Here is a 21,002-nt window from a genome sequence, read left to right as displayed (position 1 = left end):
GAAAAGTAAGAATTTAATATATGAGCCTACCAGAGAATGTACTTGTTTGTTTTTACATCAGCCCATAGAATGATACAAACTTTGAAATTATGCACAAAAATTTCTCAAATTAATCCTAAGTGAGATTCTGCAGCTCATAACTACCCTATTACTATTCTACAGGATCATTCACTGTTTTCCAACTTGTGAACAAGTAGACTGAGCTAATCCCCAATGTGTCAAGACCTTGCTCCGGCATTCTGAGGCCATTAACAAATCATCAAAGTAGAGCACAGAACAGCTACCTGGGACTATGTAGTTAATTGGGAGATGAACCCAATTCACCTGGGGAGTGCATTTGCAACTGTAGCTCTGGAGGTTTGACTAGTTTATGTTCCACAAAAGAATCAAGAACTCAGAGCACTTTAAAAACAGTCACTCTTTTCTTAAATGCTGCAAATCTTAACTATATAGGGTACATCTTCATATGATACTCAGAAATATAACTATGATCGTCAGGCTTACTTCCAATAAATGAAATTGAGGAAAATATTGAGAAGTACTTTCGTTATCATCCATCTTTTTCAATACTGCAGATCTATTATTTTTCAAAGAATTAGCAACTAAATATAATAGACTCTAGATTGTCAATTCTATAGAATATCATTAATTGGTCAATACTTTGTAACCAATATTGCATTAGATATTTTTGTATAGGACATTTTGGAAAATATTATGCCATAGTACCTCTTCTTAAGGGGCTTATACTCTAATATTGAGCAAAGAATACTTTTTGAAACACTGTAATTCTATATGCTGAAATTCTGAAATATATAAACTCTGAATGCTCTAGAAGTTTAGAGCACAAGAAAAATAATAGAAACTCCTCAATAAATTTCCATAAAAGAAAGAAACTAAACTAGACCTCAAAGCAAGGTCCTTCATATTTTTAAAAATCTTTTCTTAGTTGTTGATGGACCATTATTTTATTTATGTATATATGATGCTCAGAATAGAGTCCAGGCTTCACACATGCTAGGCAAGTGCTCTACCCCAGCCCAAGGTCCTTCATCTTTATTGACATGAAAGTGGTCTGGGTCCTATTCCCAGGGCTCAGAATCTGCATTTAAACAGCATCTCCAGTTGATTCCCATACAGATGATCTATAGTTTGGCACACGCTGTGCTAAATAATAGGCATGGTTTGCAAAAATCTCTAAAGCAGTGCTGTTCATCAGAACTTTCTGTGCTGATGGAAATATTCTGTATTTTTGCCTCTCTAAAACAGTAGCCAGCAGGATTTTGAAATGAGACTAGTATGTATGAAAAATTGAATTTTAAATTAAATTAAATTTTAGTTGAAAGATGCACATCTTTCAACTAAAACAGAAAGGATTTTCTATGAAAGAGAAACAACCTGAATTAGGCAATAGGTAGGAATGCACAGGAGCAGGATGTATAGATACAAAAGACAATTGATTGGCTTATGTAGAATAGAGGTTTCATATTAGATTATCATGGGGTCAAATTATGAAGAGTCTTGAAAGGAACTGAGAAAATTCAGTTTTATGGCACACACTGGCTGTCTGCCTAATTATTCCATTTTCTGATCTTCTTCCATATTAACAACCCCAGAGTGTGTGCATACTTACCTCAGATAATGGATCCTTCCCCATCTAAGAAAAATCTTAAATATTCTACAGAAGTCATGGTAATTCCATTTTCCTTCTTGGTGAATGGGTTATGATGAGTATGTGGTAAATTCTGACCGAGGACATTTGGGACATCTGTATCTGTAGTTAAACTTTTTAGCATGAAGAGTCAAAGCTACGTGAGGTTATGAGTCTTAAGTGTGCTTTTAACATTCTAGGAAAATGAAGAGACAAGCTGAAGACAAATGCCAACAGCTGAGGGTGGCAATGTGACCAAAAGAACCTGAATCCTTGGCATCATCAAGCATCTGAATTAACCCAAAACTGCTCTCTCCCTCTTGCCTAGACATTTTGGTGACATAAAAAATTGACTGGCAAATATCCTTAGTTTTTGGTTTTGTTGCATATAGCTGACAGCATTAGGCTAGGGTCCTAATGTTTAGGGCAACATCCTTTGGGAAAGGCTAAGGTAGTGACAGTCACTGAAGGTTTTTGATCAGGTATGGAAACCGATACAAAACAATGTTCAAGACTTAAAAATAACATGCATGAAAAATAAATTGAAAAAAAAAAAAAAAAAGAAAGAGTTGATTCAAGCAGACCATTGAAAAGCCTGAAAGTCAAAATTACCAAAAGATTTGGAAACATTAGAAAAATGTTATGGTTCTAGTATATAAAAATCTTTAACACATACGGATAAACTCTTAAAATTGAAGTAACGGTCCATTTTGTTAGGGTGGTAGGACTGTAAGTCATGTTTATTTTCTGACTTTTTATAGTGTTCCCATATGATATTATTCTACTTAAAAATTCCACTTAAAATCTGATCGTATTAATTTCCCCCAAGAGTTCAATATTTTTTGAAAAAGGAAACAATCCTTAATGTGATTTCTCTATGTTAGCTGCAATTAAATGTATGAGAAGACATTGAGAAAAAAACATGGCAAATTAGAAAGCATGCAGAACTAGACAGGTGACCTGAAGCAAGTCACAAAACCCCTGTTGCATTGTTTTCTCTCCGGTGGATTACCTATGGTTGTAAAATGCAACGGCACTCCATTTTGAAATGGAAGAAACCCTCTTGAATACAAAAGGTCATGCAATTGATTTAAAAATATACTCAGTGGTAGAGTGCTTGCCTAACATGAACAAGGCCCTGTGTTAAAAATACCCAGCATTACAAAAATAAAAACAAAATAAAATAAATTTAATTTATTTTTTAAAAAAAAGCCTCACTTTGCTGAAGCTGACTTTGAACTCCTGATCCTCCTGGCTCAGCCTCCTGAGCCACTGAGATTACAGGTGTGCACCACCATGCTCAGCTAAAGTTCTGTTTATAAAATATTTTTATTACCATTTTGTAATAGTTCCTTATATACCACAGATGGTAATCTTTTATCTGCACATATAGAGATGTTTTCCCCAAAATTTGTCATTTGTCTATGATATTTATCATGATTTTTGCTTTACAAAGATATTTTTAAATTGTCTAATGAGATTTGTCTATCTCTTACTATATAACTTTAGTTCCTTGCTTAATTTAAATAAATGTCCTTCAGTGAAGTAATGGTTGTTTAACTGTGATATATATATATATATATATAACCCTGAGTTCGATCCCCAGTACCGCAAAAAAAAAAAAAAAAAAAAAACCTCAAAGACACTTGGTAGAGAACCACAACTTCCATCTCACTTCCTAATTCCTCTTTCTGCTTTCTTTTCCTCTAGCGGTCCGCTATCTAAAAGGCGGCCAACTGTACTCATTTTCTTTTGCTTATTGTTTGACTCCCACGAGGAAGGGTATTTGTCACTTTTCTTCACTGCAGCATACCTAGCACCTAGAATAGGACCTGGACAGAGTTCAGGATCTAACTTGGTCTAGGGTAAAACAAATGCAGCTTGAGCAACTCAGTGATAGGAGGCAGATACAACTAGTAAGCACTTTGTTAATACACAGATTCCTGGGCCCTGCCAGAGAGTCTGACACGGGAAATGGGGTTGGGGCCTGAGCCTATGAATTCCTAATAAAAATTCAGTGAATACTTATGAAATTTAGAGAGTTGTCAAGTACCTCTGTTCATTTTTAAAGTCAATCTGTTATACTACTCGAGAAGAGAGGTATGTAGGATGAGAAGGAAAAATTCTGTCATACTCATGCATTTTTCAGAAGAGAAAAATTGTTTCCTTAACCTCTTATACCTAAGCTTCTATCCCCTCCCTGCAAAAAAGATTCTACAACAGGGATATTTTCACTTAACATACTTAACATTGTTTTCATAGATATTTATGGCCTGGTTTTCAAAATGGAGTTTGAATTGCTTTTAATTTTTTTACTCTCATAAGTAATGTTTCAGGGGATATTTTTGTGACAGGCCTTTATGCATTTGTCTATTTCTTTCCAACAAATTCCTAGAAGGGAAATTTCTGAGTCAGAGTTTAAACCAGCACTTTCTAATAGAACTCTCTCCAATGATGAGAACATTCTATATCTACACTGTTCAACACAGCAGCCACTAGCTGAATGCAGCTACTGAGCACTTGAAATCCAAGGCAACTGAGAAACTGAATCTGTAATTGTAGATGATGTTATTAATTAACATTTAAATGTCTACTTGTGACTAAGAGCACCACATTAGACAGGAGGTCTTGATATGCAATGCCAAATTGCTCTCAAGAAAAATTGTAATTATTTGCCTTCACTGTTAGTATATGACAATAACTACTTCTTATGACAATAACCTCTTTATCCAATCGTCAACACTAAATTTTATCTATTAAATCTTTATAATCTGAAAGTTGAAAAATGTCTGTGTGGTTTTATTTTTATTTTTATTTTTATTTTTACTCTTTCTTCCTTCCTTTCTTTCTTCAGTGCTAGGGATTGAACCCAGGTCCTCACACATGCTAGGCAAGTGCTCCCCCACTGAGCTACATATCCCCAGTCCTAAGTGTGGTTTTAATATGCACTTCTTTTAACTACTAATAATTTTTAATGGGTTTATTTCTTTTGTCATCACACTTACTTAAATTATTTAATTCAGAGGTCAGAAATTACCTGGCTTCCAAATCTGTTTTGCTGGGACTGTAGGTTTTCTTTAAAATTCATTGCCACCATTTATGTTCACATAAAAGTGTGACTTTCCAGCTTCATTTAAAAAATTAAGTGGTCTGGCAATAGTGCCCGCACTCCCGAAAGGCAAGAGGAGACTTACACATTCTGATACCTTTAGACTTTCTTGTCAACCAGAAATCATCACCTCCTTTACTTTACAGGTGTCCGTTTCATCACTCAAGATTACTGTTTGGCCCCTCCAGACATCTGTGTTTACAATTCCTACCTGAATTAAATTCTAATACATTAAAAGACAAATAGTGGCATATAATAATAGCTAATTTTCAGTCCATGTCTAGTATGCAAATGTGATTTTTATAACAGTTCTGGATTATTTCACAACTAATATTTAACTTGCAGAAGAATATGTCAGTGGTTGTTGAAGTTTCTTTCTCACTAGAACAGTGTTGGCCCGGGTGGACCCTAAGAATTTCCATCTAACCCCATGGTCCAAGTGCAACTTCACATTGAGTCAAGGTTTCCTCAAAGATATGGACACTCCTAGAAGGGTAGTGACAATATGTAATTTTGACAACACTACAATTTTGTCCACACTCTTTTCTAAAACAAGTCTACATTATTTCATTTTTCTAAAACAAATCTATATTTATTATTTCATTTTTCTAAAACAAGTCTACATTTATTATTTCATTTTATCTTCACACACACAAAAATGTTCTCTGCAAAAGATGGATAATTAGAGCACTAATCCCTAATCCCATTTTACAGAAGAAAAGTATGACATGAGAGTCAAAGAAAATCCTCTAAGCACACAAGAAGTTAGAAGAATCAGAGCAAGCAAGTTTCCTAACTCCTAACCTTGGTAAAATAAAGGCCAACACAGCAACACAGGACACAACTAAAGTTTGCTCCTACAGATTGGTACCATAAAAATAGAACCATCAGGAACAGAGAAGACAATACAAGATATGGTTCACTGCAACAAACATTTATCAAGTGCTGGTTCTGTGTTAATCTATGCTAATCATAGCTAGTCTCCACGTTGGGACTGTTGATACTCATTGAGCATAAGGAAAAATAAAATCTGAAACCACAACCTTGAAAAGAGAGCCAGTTTTCTGTATCATAGACAGGACAAAAGCAAATACACTGAAGAAGGTCGAGGTAAATATGGTGTTGGGTAGAAGAGAAAAGGAGTTGCTATGGGATTTCACATCTGGACTTGGAGGAGTGGCTATCACCAGTCAGTCAAGAATGGGAGGGAAGAAGAGTACACAATAGAGAGCCCTCCTGGAGCTCAACAGCACAAAGAGCTGCTGTTATCCACGATGGGTGTGTGTTTGCCAGAAATATCAGGGTTGCTGGAACTCCAGAACTTACAAGGGCATGCTTTTGTGTAGTCTAAATTACCTTGACTATATAAAACTCAAGTCAGAGGGCATAACTTCATGATCCATTTGTAGCCAAGAGATAACCTGATTAGAGATCATAATTTTTCTCTCCGCCTTTTTTCCTCAAGTTTTGAGCAGCATTCCTAATAAAAAGTTCACCAAATTGTGATCACAAAACTATTTGTAAATCGGCCCTTCAAGGAAAAGAAGAGAGGATCGTATTTTCACTTAAATCGGACTTAAAACAATAGCAAATAAACATTAAATAGACAAAAAATATTTTTTAAAATCCTACAATTAATTTTTGAAAGCCTATTGAAAATTTTAGTTTACTCTTAATTAGCATGGAAACTGATGTCTCCTGTATGTCTATCTTATAGTCTAGCTTGAAAGCAATGAAGCCTCCACAACTACATTTAGAAAACTGTCAGCAACACTGCTGAAAAAACTATTCCTCACTCTGCACAAAACCAAAGAAATGCAAACCAAGACAAAGGACTAGAATTTAACACTGATCAAGTTAATAAGAATAATTAACTATTTCAAAATAACATAAGTGCATATAGAGTTGTTAATGATTTAATATACTCTTGGATAACCCCTGTAGAAAATAATTTCCAGAAAATCTGGAAACTTTCTAACAAAAATAAGTGGTAACATTTGATGTGTTTTCATGTGTTATTGCTTTTTATCTTAACAATTTTGTAGAGAGCTATTACTATATGCATATTACAGATTAGGAAGCTAAAGTTCTGAGAAAATAAATTACTTGCCCAATATTGCCAATAGATGATACAACTAGGTTTGAACTCAAAATTTCTAATTTTAGAGCATACTCATTTACGACAACACTATCCTGCCTTTCCAAGGAAACAATCCTAGGAACATTTAAAAAAAGATTACATTCATGAGATGGTCATTATATTTTTTAAAAATACTGGAAAATCCCAAAGTAGAAAGGGTTAAGAAATTTGGGACCGTCCAATATATAAACTATTATAAAATAATTATAAAGCAGTAAATTACTGAAAATTTTTATGAAAAAATCAGAATAAAAATGTGTCTGCAATATGACATCTATGAAAATATACACTCATATTTCCGGATTGGGAAGTTCCGGATTGGGAAGGGAGCTGAAAAAATTAAAATTATTGCCATTTTAGAAGAATTTCACTACTGGTACTCAATTTCCTTTTGTTTTTATCAGTTTTGTCAGCAAATCAAGCACTCTTACAAATTTGTTCTTCTAATTCATATTTTAAGCATCCCAAACAATTTTTTTAAACTTCACTATAACTTATTTGTTACAGACCTAGTCCAAGTAATTACATAATATTTTTAAATCACTGGTTCTGAAACTTTTCTTTAAGTATGAGATCTCCATCTTAACATCAATGACTTTTGCATACAATCACCACTTACAGTGTACTTTTGAAATCCCTTAATTAAGATCCTCCACAGTAACCAAAATTAGCAAATTCTTTTTACTTTCACAACTTTGTAATCACTCCTTGACTCCTGCACCCAACCAGAATCATCAGCCCAGAGGTTGTAGATGTTTTAAAGATTAGGAAAGATTCCTACTAAGAACATGATCTCTAAGTGCTTACAAAGTTAACTAAATATCTTAGCTGTGAGGGATATTCATACTCTAAATATTTTTAAGAATTACTAATTAATTTATGTCAGGTGTCTTTGAAGTAGGTAAAATGAAATTTATTTCCAAAAAGAAGAGATTATTTTGGAAATTTATTTCCAAAAAGAAGAGTTTGGTAAGAGTAATCTCCCTATAAATGGCACCATAAACTGTGAAGAGAATTCACTCTTAGCTATACAAGATGACATGCAGAGGCTCTTTCAGCACAGGGGTTGGCCTCTATCAGCAACATAAACAGACATTTTGTGGGAAAGTCAAGTAGCTGTTCTCCAATGATATCAAACTCATTAAAACAGAAATGTAATTCAAACATCTCTAACCTCTTTATTATCTACCCACAGTCCAACTGGATTTTCCTTAGCCAGTCTTAGGACTCCAACAGGACTATGTTAATCAGAGAATTTTGGAGTTAGAAGGACTTCTAAGAGGCTGGAGTTGTAGCTCAGTGGTAGAGCACTTGCCTAGCATGTGTGAGGCACTGGTTTGATCCTCAGTACCACATAAAAATAAATAAATAAAACAAAGGTATTGTGTCCATCTACAACTAAGAATAATTTTTTTTTTTAAATAAGGGCCCTTAAAAACCACATAGCTTAATTCCTTTATTTAAATGAGGGGAAAACAAAAGAATTTCCAAGAAAGTTATTTCCTTTGGCTAATGCAAGGCAAATCCAGACCTGGAACTAAGAAATGTGACCAAAGTCTTAAACTTGGCCTCCATATTTCTCCTGACTTTTCAAACATGTCCATGGGAGTACACATGTTCTTTCAGTGTTTTCAGGTATACACTGCAGTGGCCAGCGTAAACTATAATTATCATTCTCTACTTCATAAAGAGTTCCAAGAGGGAGGAAAAATTCAACAAAGGTCATAAAAAACAGAATAAAGAAACTGGAAGTGAGGGATAATAGTTTAATAGTTCTGCTTTCCACTGAACACTTGTTCTAAGATTTTTCACACTCTGATCTTCAAGGTAGTATCAGTCTAGGCCAAATAAAAGATTCTAATGTCATCATGTGTGGATATCAAATTAATAGTCATCACCATTAACAGAGTCCAGTCTTATGTTCAGTTCCTTTCATTCTTGATTTCCATAATGTTATCTCCATTTTAGTAGAAGTTTATGGGAAATATACCTACAAGAAATTTACAACAGTTTGCCTCTGGGAGGAGAAGTGGGGTTTGGGGGGAATGGAAAGCTGTGTGGGGGGAATTGGTGAGAGAGAGCTAGCTTAGTTTGCACTGTATATTCTTCACTGTTGGCTAAAAAATTTACCCTATTCTTATTAGTTTTCCACATTCATTCATTAAATTTTTCTTTCTCAATGCACAACTGCATGTAATGTTATTACCACTTTCAATGACACAACTACTTTAATTTTTCTCTTTTAAATAAGATTTTGGTATTACACTTTGCAAAATCTCACAGAAATTTTCACAAGGGAAAAAGAACCAACACCATCGTAAAACTCAGGGCAGAATTCCAGGATTTAAAGTATAAATACATAAACAGAGGAATATGAGGTTTTTTAAGGGGGGCGTTTAGTTGAAAAGCCTTTTGAAAAGGAAAAACTCTTGCCTGTATTTAAATAGCTAGGCTTTAGAAGGGTGAATAGGTTTCTCATCTCAAGGGGGGCACTCATGGTGCAAAGAGTAGAAATTAAAATGTGATTTCTATCGTCTTAGCCTGGGACGGAGGGACAGAGTAGAGTGGATAAGGACCTTGTAGCAGTCACGTTGGCCAAAGAAAGAAGCCTGACTTAGGAGTTCCTCCAGGATCCGGCCGCCTCAGTTAGAGGCAGCATCGTGTTCTGGGACGTTCCTGGAGCTCGGTTTGAGAAACCGCACGGCCCTGAATCTGTACAAATGATTTTCCTATAAGGGAGCTCAGGAGAGGGATTGCGGTGATAGATTTACTTTAACCACCCATTATCACCCTCGCCTGGCCAGGGAACACCTCACCTCGCTGTCTACCTGTGTCAGGGTCAGCTGTCAACACAACCCTTTGTGTCTCATTCAGAATAAGAGTGGTCCTCAGTCACTCGCAGAAAAAATGGAATTGACGGCCGGAAGACATGCGCGCGCGCTCGTGACGAAGTGACATTTGGCGTGGAGGAAAGAAATCCATGGACACAGAGCGAATGCCTGGCCGCCCCTAGACGCTCTCAACTTTCCCAAGCCGAGCTCTATCCATCCTCTCCCGGGTTACCTCCGCGTCTCCCTACCTGTCGTCCACCCGCTCCAGGGACCCCCTCACTGCCCTCCTGGGCTCCGGGAACCGGGGCGCACCCGCTCTCAGCCTCCACTTCTTTGCTCCCGGAGCTCTGCCGCGCGCCGCAGCCTCCCTCATCCCACGCTCTGTCGGTCCGGCTCCCGCCACAAAGGCAGCCAGTAGAGCCCGGAGTGACAGGCCTTTGGCCTCTGAGCGCCGACCGCACAGGCTGAGTCCCTTCAGTGGGCTGACGCAAGGCGGCGGGCAGAGAACGGGTGCGGGCTTCGGGCTGGCACCGGCGCCTACCCTACCCACAGAAATGCACCCGCGCTTACACCCCGCTTCACTTTCCTGTTCCTCTGGAAAAAGTCAATCGCAGCGCTCCGCGGCGCAGGCAGGGTGTCCGGCCCGCCAAAGCGCAGCTCCTGACGGGGAGGAGGCGTGCGCTCGCGCCGGCCTCGCGCCATCTCACCTCTAGCCTCCCAGCACCCACGTCCGGGAGTCCCCCCAAGCCGCTCACCTGGCCCTGGCAGGGCGCGAAGGCAGAGGACCGGGGGTGGCCCTCGCCTCGACCGGGCTGGTTTCCCCACCCCCAGTCCGGATCCAGCGCTGCGCTCCACTCGCTTCAGCTACCCTCCTCCGAGGTGCTAGCGCCGCCGGCGGCTGGCGTCTCTCTGGCAGGCTCGCTGGCCGCGCGCTCAGTTCCCCGGGGCGGAGCGAGGCGGCGGCCGCCGTGGCCGGAGGCGGATTCCTCAGGTGCTGCCCCTCCCGCTCGCCCAGAACCTACACCGCTAGGACCCCCGCTTTCCCTCCCGGAGCCCCGCCTCTAGCCCTGCCGCAGCCTCGACGCCTGCGAGTGACCTTTAAGGCCCCCTAGCCCCCCTCGAGTGTAGTGGGCACACAGTTCCTTACGCACCCCCTCCAAACTCGTTCCCACCCACACTGTGGAGCCCTCGGTGCACTGTCCTCACGCCTCCATTTCCAAAGTCCGCGCACAGATGTGTGTGGCCACTGTGGCGTGTGAAGGTGGGGGTGTGCAGGGGGTCTCCTAGGAAAAAGGATTGCTCCCCCTGCCCCAGTGCTGCTGACGTGCGCAGCCAAGAAGAAAAATTATTTTCTAGCCGAGTCCGCGTTCATTCATTGAGTGCTCTCGCTTCACTGCGCGATTGCTTTCTCTGTTCACTGGACGGCGGCTAAAGAGCCCCAAGCGTGAACTCAGCCTGGGCAATGGTGGGTCAAAAACCCTTGGCCTTTTGCACGAAGGGAGGTAAGGCGGGGGCAGGGCGCAGACAAAACCAAACAAACGCAGGATCTCCGGGCCAGGCAGACTTTTGCACCTCCGGGATGAGCAACCTGAGGGTTGCTGGACCCTGGCCTGGAGTTCACGCCAGCGGCTTGGGGACTCAGCGGCGCGCCATGGCTGGTGCGGAGCTCTCCAGGACCACAGGGAAACTCTGTCTAAGGGTAGCCACTTCCATCGGGGCCTGGGCTTTATTGGGTGCTGCAGTGACAAACGTTCGGGGGGGGGGGGGGTTGGTGCTGCCGAATAGTAACAGATGTGACTCCACTTTTCACAGCTGACATCTTTTGTTATTAGAATGCAGTTCAATTTTCTTAAACCATAATTGTTGCCAGAGATAGATGACTATACCTTGTAGAAGAAGATCCAAAGCGGTTGGATACAGAAAAGTTTATTTCATTCAGCCTGTTGGTGGGAGTGGGGTAGGCTGCAGCAGCGCCGTCCCAGGTGAGTTGCTATCAGCCTTAAGTGTTAACATATCACTGTCAATTATTTAAAGACAACATCAGTTAAACTAGATCACATATGATCTCTAAGTCAGTACTTTAGTTTGTCTCGCTTTAAAATTTTTTCCCTAGAACAGAAATACATTTTTTTTTCTCTATTGGTCAACAGAGAAAGAATTGATAGAAGTCTGTAATCATCAGAAGGTAACTCTAGGCATAGTTCAATTGTGACTAGCAAAAATAAAAGATTTGTTTGCTATTTGGATTGTCTTCTCTCCCTCCCAGAGTGGGAAGACGTACTCGAATTATTGTTGTTGTCGTTGTTGTTTGACCTTGGGATTGAGCCCAGAGGCCCTGAGTCACCCACATCCTCAACCCTTTTTTTGTTTTTTTATTTTGAGACGAGCTCTCGCTAAATTACATAGGGTCTCCTTAAGTTGCTGAGACCCGCAATCCTCTTGCCTCAGCCTCCCGAGTCGCGGGGATTACAGGTATGTGCCATCGCTCCCCACTAAGTGATTTTTTTCAAATACTTGTCTCCTGTACACTTAAGGAACTGGAATGTTTCTGTTGTTGTTTTACCATTGAATTCCTGTTATCTGTATTTTAAAAACACATAGAAACTTTTTTAAGTGCTGAGAAGGCAGGAAACATGGCTTTCTCAATCACTGCTGTATACCACAGCTCTGGGTCTTGCACACAATGTAGACTTCGAATAAAACAAAAGTTTTGAAACTATAACATAGAAAGGTGCAGATGATTGGCAGTTTAACTCATCAAAAAAGGAATCCAATATCAGTTGGCAAAATCATCATGAGAACTGGCCACACACATGGAGAAGGCAGTAAGTCAAAACCTGATTCCAAATTCACCTTGTGTATATAAATCATACTCATAAGAAGTTAAAGAGAAAAAGAAAGTGAAAGCAGATGAGAAATACTCAGTCCTTTACAAGGTTTGTAGAGTTGGGGGAAAGGAACACCTTCCATATTAAAGATAAGTGAAACCACAGTGCAGTTTTCCCTCACTTTAATTTAAGGACAATTTTCTCAGTGCCACCCACATAGGACTGCAGATGTCATAGCAAATGTGGCATAGTAGTTCAATGACCTGAATCTAATACCAGGATTCTGGTACTCATTCTTCATTCATTCAACATTTATTGAGCACCTAGTATGAACCAAATGGCTTAGTACATCAGTAGTATTGGTGATTCATCAGTAAACAAGACTAACAAGAGAAAAGTTAGTGATAGTAACCCATTTACATCCTGGTAGACTGAAAATAGTTCAATGTCACCTTTATTAGATAACACACCCTAGTTCTGAATTTGTGCACATGCCTTATCTCCTATTTGGGTTTTGTGTATACCTCATTGTGCCCACTAGTCTTCAGTGATTAAAAAGTATGGTAAGACTATGAATGAACACTGGACATGCACACCATAGATTTTAATCCTGGCTCAACAACTTACCTATTATGTATTAGGTAGTGGTTGTATGGATTGAGATCATTCTTTCATGCCTGGAACATATTAAATATTAACTGCTATCACTGTCTGTGAATTCGTCCACTCTCCCTTGTACTAATGATTTCCAAATGCTTAGCACCCCAAGTTCAGTGAAAAATGTTAAAGCTCATAGCAGAGTTCATATAAATGGTAGAGCCTTCTAAATGATTATTATAAAAATCCTTTTCTTGGTCATGGGAGAAGTTCTATAATTACATCCTGGTTTGGCTCTCAATGATAAATACCCCTTTGCATTAATTTCTTTGACCTTTAGCTCCATACTCTGGACTATTCTTCCTTATTCATTATCCTCCATGGCCAAATCCGAAGTGGGCACTGGAAAGTAAATTCTCTTGCAAAACTTCACAGGTCTCACAGCCCATTTCCTGCTGGTAAAAGTTTGAGTCCTAAGGGTTCTTTTACAGTTAAAGTTGTTTTGTTTGGTTGTTTTTGTTTTGAAAGCCAGATTTGTGAGGCTGGAGTACAGCTCAGTGATGAATGCTTGCTAAGGTTGGGGGGAGATGTTTGTAGCTGACTTGGCCATAAAATTCCCTGAAACACTTAGTAGATTTAGTATTTTCTTTCATTGATTTCCGTGTGCTATTAATCACATCCAAAGTTCTTTCCTGGGTCAAGTTTCAAACACTATGCTCTATTTCTTTACTTCCTCATCCTTTTCCTCTTTCTCTCAGCTTGGGTTGCATGCATCTTCTCTCAAGAAGGATCTACTACTTTTCCACTCAGAGCCAATTCATTGCATGGGAAAGCCAATCTCCAACCTAATACCATCTTCAGAGGGTAAGACAACATGGAGAATTGAATAGAGGTTTAATTCCAGATGAATTACCACTTACCAATGCTGAATGATCTAGATTTCCACTCACAAATATGAACAGAAATATCACTAATAGAAAAAGAGAATACGCCATCTGAAGACTAATTTAGAGCAAATATCACCCACTGAAAAGGAATTAATGTAGGAACAAAACCTTTTAAAAAAATCTCATGTATGTTCCTAGTGCAATTTAAAGAGTAAGAAGATCAGGTTGTCAAGAAAATGAAGCAATCAGAACCAGAATGTCATGGAAATTTAAAAATAGATGAATAATTAAGCTAAAAGACTATAGAAGTAATATATAAAATAGATAACTGCTGTAAACAAAATTAGCAAATTATAAGACCAACTAAAAAAATCATTCCAGAGTTCACGGCAAATTAAAGAAATAGAAATTGTGAAATAAAAGAAATATAAGAAAATAAAGCTAAGTGTGCTGACACATGCCTATTGTCCCAACTACCCAGAAGGCTGAGTCAGTAGAATTGCTTAAGCCCAGGAGCTGGAGACCAGCGTGGGCAACATAGTGAGAACCCCATCTGAAAAAAATAAATGAATGAGTGACTAAATAAATAAATAGTAAAACTAAATCTAGGAGATTCAATATTTATGCATTGATTGTTTCTGAAGTAAAAATAGAACGAACAGTATGCACTGTAAATTACAAAAACGTCATTAAAATAAACTAAAGAAGGCCAGTATTCCCAGTGGTGCATGCCTGTATTCCCAGTGACTCTGGAGATTGAGGCAGGAGGATCATAAGTTCAAGGTCAGCCTAGGCCACTTAATGAGAACCTGTATGAGAATAAAAAAATAAAAAGGGCTGGGAATGTGACACAGTGGCAGAACTCCCTGGGTTCAATCTTCAGGACCAAAAAAAAAAAATCAAGAAGACCTAGATAAGTGGAAAGACATCACGTGTTCCTGGATTTGGAGAACTAAAATTAAGATGGCAATACTCCTATCATTGATCTGCATATTCAATACAATTCCTATCAAAAGTCCAGCTGCTTTTGCAGAAATTGACAGACTGATCCTGTAATTCATAAGGAAATATAAGGGACTTAGGAGAGCATAAACCACCTTGGGGGAAAAAAGAACAAAGTTAGAGAACTACACTTCCCCCTTTTAAGTCTTATTACGAAGCAACAATAATCTATACAATTGAGTCCAGAAATAAACCCATGCATCTAGGGTCAATTGATTTTCAACCATAATGTCAAAATAATATAATGGAGAAACAATAGTCCTTTCAACAAATGGTGCTGGGGCAACTGGATATCCACATACAAAACAATGAAGTTGGACATCTACCTTACAACAGGTATAAAAATTAGCTCAAAATGGAACCTAGAGGGCTGGGGATGTGGCTCTGTGGTAGAGTACTTGCCTAGAATGCATGAGTCCCTGTGTTCGATCCCCACCAAAACAAGAAGAAAGAGAAGGAGGAGGAGGAGAAGGAAGAGGAAGAGGAAGAAGAAAGGAACATAGACCTAAAAGTAAGAACTGAAACTATAAAACCCTAATTACAGAGTTCTTTGACATCAGGACAGGCAATGATTTCTTAATATGATACAAAAACACAAACAACAAGGAAAAAAAAACAGATAAATTGATTCATAAAATCTTTCGTGCATCAAAGGCCAGTATTAAAGTAAAAAGACAACCCATATTGTGGAAGAAAATATTCACAAGTCATGTTCTCATAAGAATCTAGTATCCAGAATTTATGAAGAACCCTGTGATACAAAGACAAATAATCCAAATTAAAAATGGATAAAAGATGTTAAAGATATACAAATGACCAATAATCACATGAAAAGATGCTCAACATCAGTAGCCAAATAGGAAATAACAAACTATCACAATGAGGTACTTCTTCACACCCATTAGAATGGCTGTTATCAAAAACCACAAAGAAACAAACAAAAAAATCCAGAATGCAACAGAATACTTACAATGAAATCTTAGCCTTAAGAAAGAAGGAGATTCTGACTTGTCATAAAACATGGGTAAACCTCAAAAATGTTAGGTGAAGTAAGCCATTCATAAAAGTACAAATAGGCATGATTCCACTTAATATAAAGTATCTGTACTAGTCAAATTCATATATACAGAAAGTAAAATGATGATTGGTAGAGTTTAGTTAAAAGAAGGCAATAATGAGGGTTTGTGTCTTTGTTTTCGTGCTTTTTTTTGGCGGGGAGGGATAGAAGGGGGATGCTGGAGAACAAACATAGGTTATGAATACAGATTTTTTTTTGATGATGAATATGTTCTAAAATTAATTTGGTGATGGTTGCCCAACTCTGGGAATATACTGGAAACCACTGGATTACATACTTTAAAGGAGAATTTTTATGTATGTGAATTAAGTCTCAATAAAAATGAAATAAAGGAGAAACAACATTCATACAAATAATGGGAGAAAAAAATTTTCCTGAAAGAAATAAAAATTTGTGCATTTGGTATGAAAAGGCAAGTTTATTTGAAAAGGAATCACAATCATATCCTTCTGAGCTGGTATGGTGATGCATGTCTATAATTCCAGTGACTTGGGAGGCTGAGGCAGAAGGATCGAAAGTTCAAGTCCAGCCTGGGCAACTTGAGACCCTGTCCCAAAATAAAAATTTTAAAAAATAATTTAAAAAGAACTGGGGATGTAGCTTGGTGGTGGAGCACTTGCCTAGCGAAGCCCTGGGTTCAATCCCTAGTACTAATGTATATATAAGGAGATACATCCTTGTGAAACTATTGAATAGAGTCCATGAACTTTCAGACTTCCCATAAAATACTATATATAAATAAAAAATAATCAGGTCATCATCTTACATTTTGTCTGTAATGTTACATGGAAGAATATTTATAGGATCATGTTCTGAAGGAAAACCATATTAATTTGAATTCCAGGCAAAGCTGTAGCATAGCTGCCTCTTGAGCAGCCCACTGGGCAGCTTCTGCCACGGAGTAGCATTGTGACAATTCTGATTAACATTGTAATTTCCTTCCCTTTACCCCAGAGATTGGATCAGGGATTCTGTGGTTGAATGTGTCTCCTCCAAAATTCATTGAAAACTTAGTCCTCAAGCAACAGTTCAGGGAGGCAGGGCCTTTTGGAAAGGGTTTAGGACATGAAGAAAGGATTAATGCCGCTATGAAAAGTGCTTAGAGGAACGAGACCAAAGGGAGGGAAGAGGGGAAGGAAAGGGGAACACTGGGGAATGAGTGACAAAATTATATTGCTATACTGTGTACGTGTAATGAACACATAACAACAAATCCCATTATGTCCAACTCTAATGCACCAATAAAAATTATAGGGGAAAAAGTGCTTGTGGAGCAGGTTCTGTCTCTCTTGCTCTTCTGCCAAATGAGAATATAGTGTTCTTCCCATCTAGAGGACACAGTATTCAAAGTGCCATCTTGGAAGCAGAGTGGACCTTAATATACTGGTGCCTTGATCTTGGACTTCCCAGCCTCTGAAACTGTGAAAAAGAAACTTCTGTTCTTTAAAAATTACCCAATCTGTGATATTCTATCATAGCCTCATAGAATAGACTAGGACAGGGAAGGACAATAATATAAACCTAAATCAATGAGTGAATGAAATTTCCTTGCCTCGGGGTTTGGTTTGGCTTATTCCAATGAAAGGAAGGACAACATTTTATTCAATAATTAAAGAACAATGTTTCTTCCCTTCAAGGTGTATAATGTGCTTTTGTGAAGCCTGAATTATAGCAACTGTTATGATATGAGGGAGAGGGAAGCTAACAAAAGAAGAGAGTAGATTTGAGAAAATAAAAATAGAGCTGGAACCCTCATCAAACTGTGCTTGAAACTTGTCTCAGAACTATCTCAGTTAAATGAGAACAAAATATATTTACTAGTAATGCCTTTGATATTACTTGCAACTAAATTAAAATCTCAATAAAGAAAAAGATAAGAGTATTCAAAAATACTGTAGGATAAAACCCCAATGGAAATCTAAATAATTATTGATAATGTTTTTATAAAATCTAATGTAAGTGTTAACGAGGGGGTTCATAACATACAATACTAAAATATGAAAAATAATTCAAAATTAAAATTGTATTTTATTGAAAAATTGTTGGAGATATGGTCCCTAAGGAGAGATTTAAAACTGTTCAAAATCTTATCTTGTTTAGGAAGAGAATGAACTATAAGGAATAGGTACCATTTTTTCCTTGATATTTATAAATATATATTTATTCGATTATGTATGATCTATCAAAATGTATAAATGCATTCTACTGTCATGTACAACAAATTAGAACAAATAAAAAATTTTTAAAACTTTAAACATAATAACCAGAGTTGGTTGTAGAACTTCAAAATAATTTGAAGAAAAGAATTGAAATAAAACATAATAAAAAGAAAACAATTTAAATGTATGAATACATTCTGGACATCAATAAATTGAGTGAGGTAAATTTCACTATGAAAAATCTGAATGAAAAAAAATTTTAACTATATTCTCTTTATGGACCATATCAGAAAAAAGTGACACAAAAAGATAGAAACAAGTGCATAGCCAATAAAGTTATAGGCAAATGCAAAAAAAAAATAATAATCAAAAGTAGCAACATAAAATCAAAGTGATTGCCAGGTACAGTACATGCCTATAGTCCTTACTACTTGGGAATCTGAGGCAGGAGGATTGCTTGTGCCTAGGAGTTAGGGGCTACTGGGTAACATAGCAAGATAGTCTTTAAAAAATAAAGAAAGAAGGGCTGGGGATGAAGCTCAGGTGGTAGAGTGTTTACCTTGCAAGCACAAGGCCCTGGGTTCAGTCCCCAGCATTGCAAAAAAAAAAAAAAGAAAGAAAGAAAGAAAGAAAGAAAGAAAAGTTTGATTTTTTAAATCAAGTGAAATTCATGATAAGTAAGCATCAAGTAGAATGATAAGACTAATTTATTTGGATTAAAAGGTACAATGAGGGCTGGGATTGTGGCTCAGCGGTAGAGCGCTTGCCTAGCATGTGTGAGGCACTGGGTTCGATTCTCAGCACCACATATGTTTAAATAAGGTTCATCAACAACTAATAAAAATATTTTTTAAAATATTTTTTTAAAAAAAGGTACAATGAGAAGCGCAAATATTTCTCGAATTCTCACTACATCCCAGGTACTTGGCTGAGTTTCACATGCATGTTCTCAAGTAATCTGTACAACTCTATAGAATGACTGTGGTTAATATTTCCATTTTGCTAATGAGGAGGAGGCTTGAGAGAGGTAATATTCTCAGTGTCTCACAATAATAGATAGGCACAGAACTCCAATCCCTGATTCGTTAATTACAAATGCAAACAAACAGCACCAAAATATTTAAATAAATGATGGGACTAAAAGAAGAATTTATTTTTAATCCATCTCACTAGGAATTTAACAGCTCACATAATCAAAAATAAATAGAAAAAAGAAGGTTTGGAAATATAACTGTATTAGTCAAGCTTCTCATTGTTATAACAAAATACCTGAAATATCGCCAAGCAGCACATGGTGGAATAAGCTACTACCTCATGGTAGCCAGGAAGCAGAGAGACAGGAGTGGCCCAAGTCAAACATCCCTTTCAAAGGCTTTCCCCCAATGACCTTACTTCCTTCTACTAGGCTTCACTTCTTAAAAAAGTTCCACAATGTCAGGCTAGGGTTGTGGCTCAGTGGTAGAGTGCTTGCCTAGCCTGTGTGAGGCACTGTGTTCGATTCTCCATACACATATAAATAAATGAATAAAAATTAATGATCTATCAACATCTTAAAAAAATGTTTAAGAAAAAAAATGTTCCACTATATCCCAACAGTGACACTGGAGACAGAACCTTTAACATATGGGCCTTTTGGGAATATTCCAGACCCAAAATAAAGTAGAAACAAAACACATGTATAATACCTATAGATGATTTGAAACTCTAAAACTATAGATTATATGTTCTTTTCTAAAACCCAAGAATATTTACACATACTGAAATGTTCTAAGTCACAAAGAAAATTTTATGAAATTATGAAGAATGGAAATCTAAGGCCTAAGCCATATTTTTACCCCAAACAAGAAAACCACAAATTAATTATAAGACTATAACTAAAATCAATGAGCCTGATGATTGAAACACCTTTCTATATAAAAAAAAAATTGAATTTTCAATTATGGATTGGTTAAAAATTGTGAGTAGTGAGAACATACCCTGGGGGTTCATGACATTGGATTTGTCAGTATTTCTTAGATATGACACCAAAGACACAGGTAACAAAATGGACTTCATCAAAATTTAAAACTTGGCATTCCAGGGCACAAGGAATAGAGTGAAAGGGCAACATATGGAATGACAGAAAATATTTGTAAATCACATATCTGAGGTCCACTTCCCTTGGATTTACTGTAATACGTAATTTGATCTCTGTAGGAACATTCTCTGCTTTTACTGAGGTGGATCCACCCTTCAATAAAGGGATTGTAGAAATGTTTTCAAGTCTTGTACATTGTCTATCACCTAGAACTTGAGGAGACTCCTAGTGAATTCTTAAACACCCTCTTTCTTTTGATCTTCAGCTCGAACAGCATTTGGCAAGCATATTTCATAATTTAGAGTTAGGGAGTGTGAATTTGATGGTTGGTTATGTGTCAACTTGAATAGGCTAGAGTACCCAGTTATTTAACCAAGTACTAATCCAAGTGTTACCGTGAAGGTATTTTGCAGGTGTAGTTAAGATGTATAACCAGTTTACTTTAAGTAAAAGAGATTATCTTTGATAATGTGGGTGGGCCTCAACCAGTCAGTTGAAAGACCTTAAGAGCAAAAGAGAAATTCTGCCTCAAGACGGCAGCATCAGCCCTGACCTGAGTTTCCAACCTACTGGTCTACCCGACAAATTTCTAGTTCTCACAATCACAAAATTCCTTGAAATAAATGTGTGGGTATGTGTGTAGGTT

At 37.7% G+C, this 21,002-nt stretch overlaps 1 protein-coding gene and 1 pseudogene across 12 annotated transcripts in view; one reads left to right on the top strand and one right to left on the bottom strand.

Moving 5' to 3' along the window:
- The window catches only part of LOC306642533 (large ribosomal subunit protein uL23-like), a 48,449-nt pseudogene extending 40,137 nt beyond the window's left edge, over positions 1-8,312 (top strand). Inside the window, exon 2 of the transcript XR_013766867.1 lies at positions 8,180-8,312. The product of XR_013766867.1 is annotated as a large ribosomal subunit protein uL23-like (transcript). The remainder of the gene's footprint in view (positions 1-8,179) is intronic.
- The window catches only part of GREB1L (GREB1 like retinoic acid receptor coactivator), a 255,134-nt gene extending 244,429 nt beyond the window's left edge, over positions 1-10,705 (bottom strand). For 4 of the 11 annotated variants that reach the window (XM_079108278.1, XM_079108272.1, XM_079108284.1 and 1 more), the window contains exon 1: positions 10,484-10,704. The gene's annotated coding sequence lies outside the window, so the exon portion shown is untranslated. The other 7 variants (XM_079108273.1, XM_079108283.1, XM_079108276.1 and 4 more) reach the window with 5 other exon arrangements.
- Between the last annotated feature and the right edge of the window lie 10,297 nt (positions 10,706-21,002).

This window comes from Sciurus vulgaris (assembly GCF_902686455.1).
Source record: "Sciurus vulgaris genome assembly, chromosome: 13".
NCBI lineage: Eukaryota > Metazoa > Chordata > Mammalia > Rodentia > Sciuridae > Sciurus > Sciurus vulgaris.
Note: the sequence above shows the minus strand (reverse complement) of the source record. Positions and strands in the feature narration are given on the sequence as shown.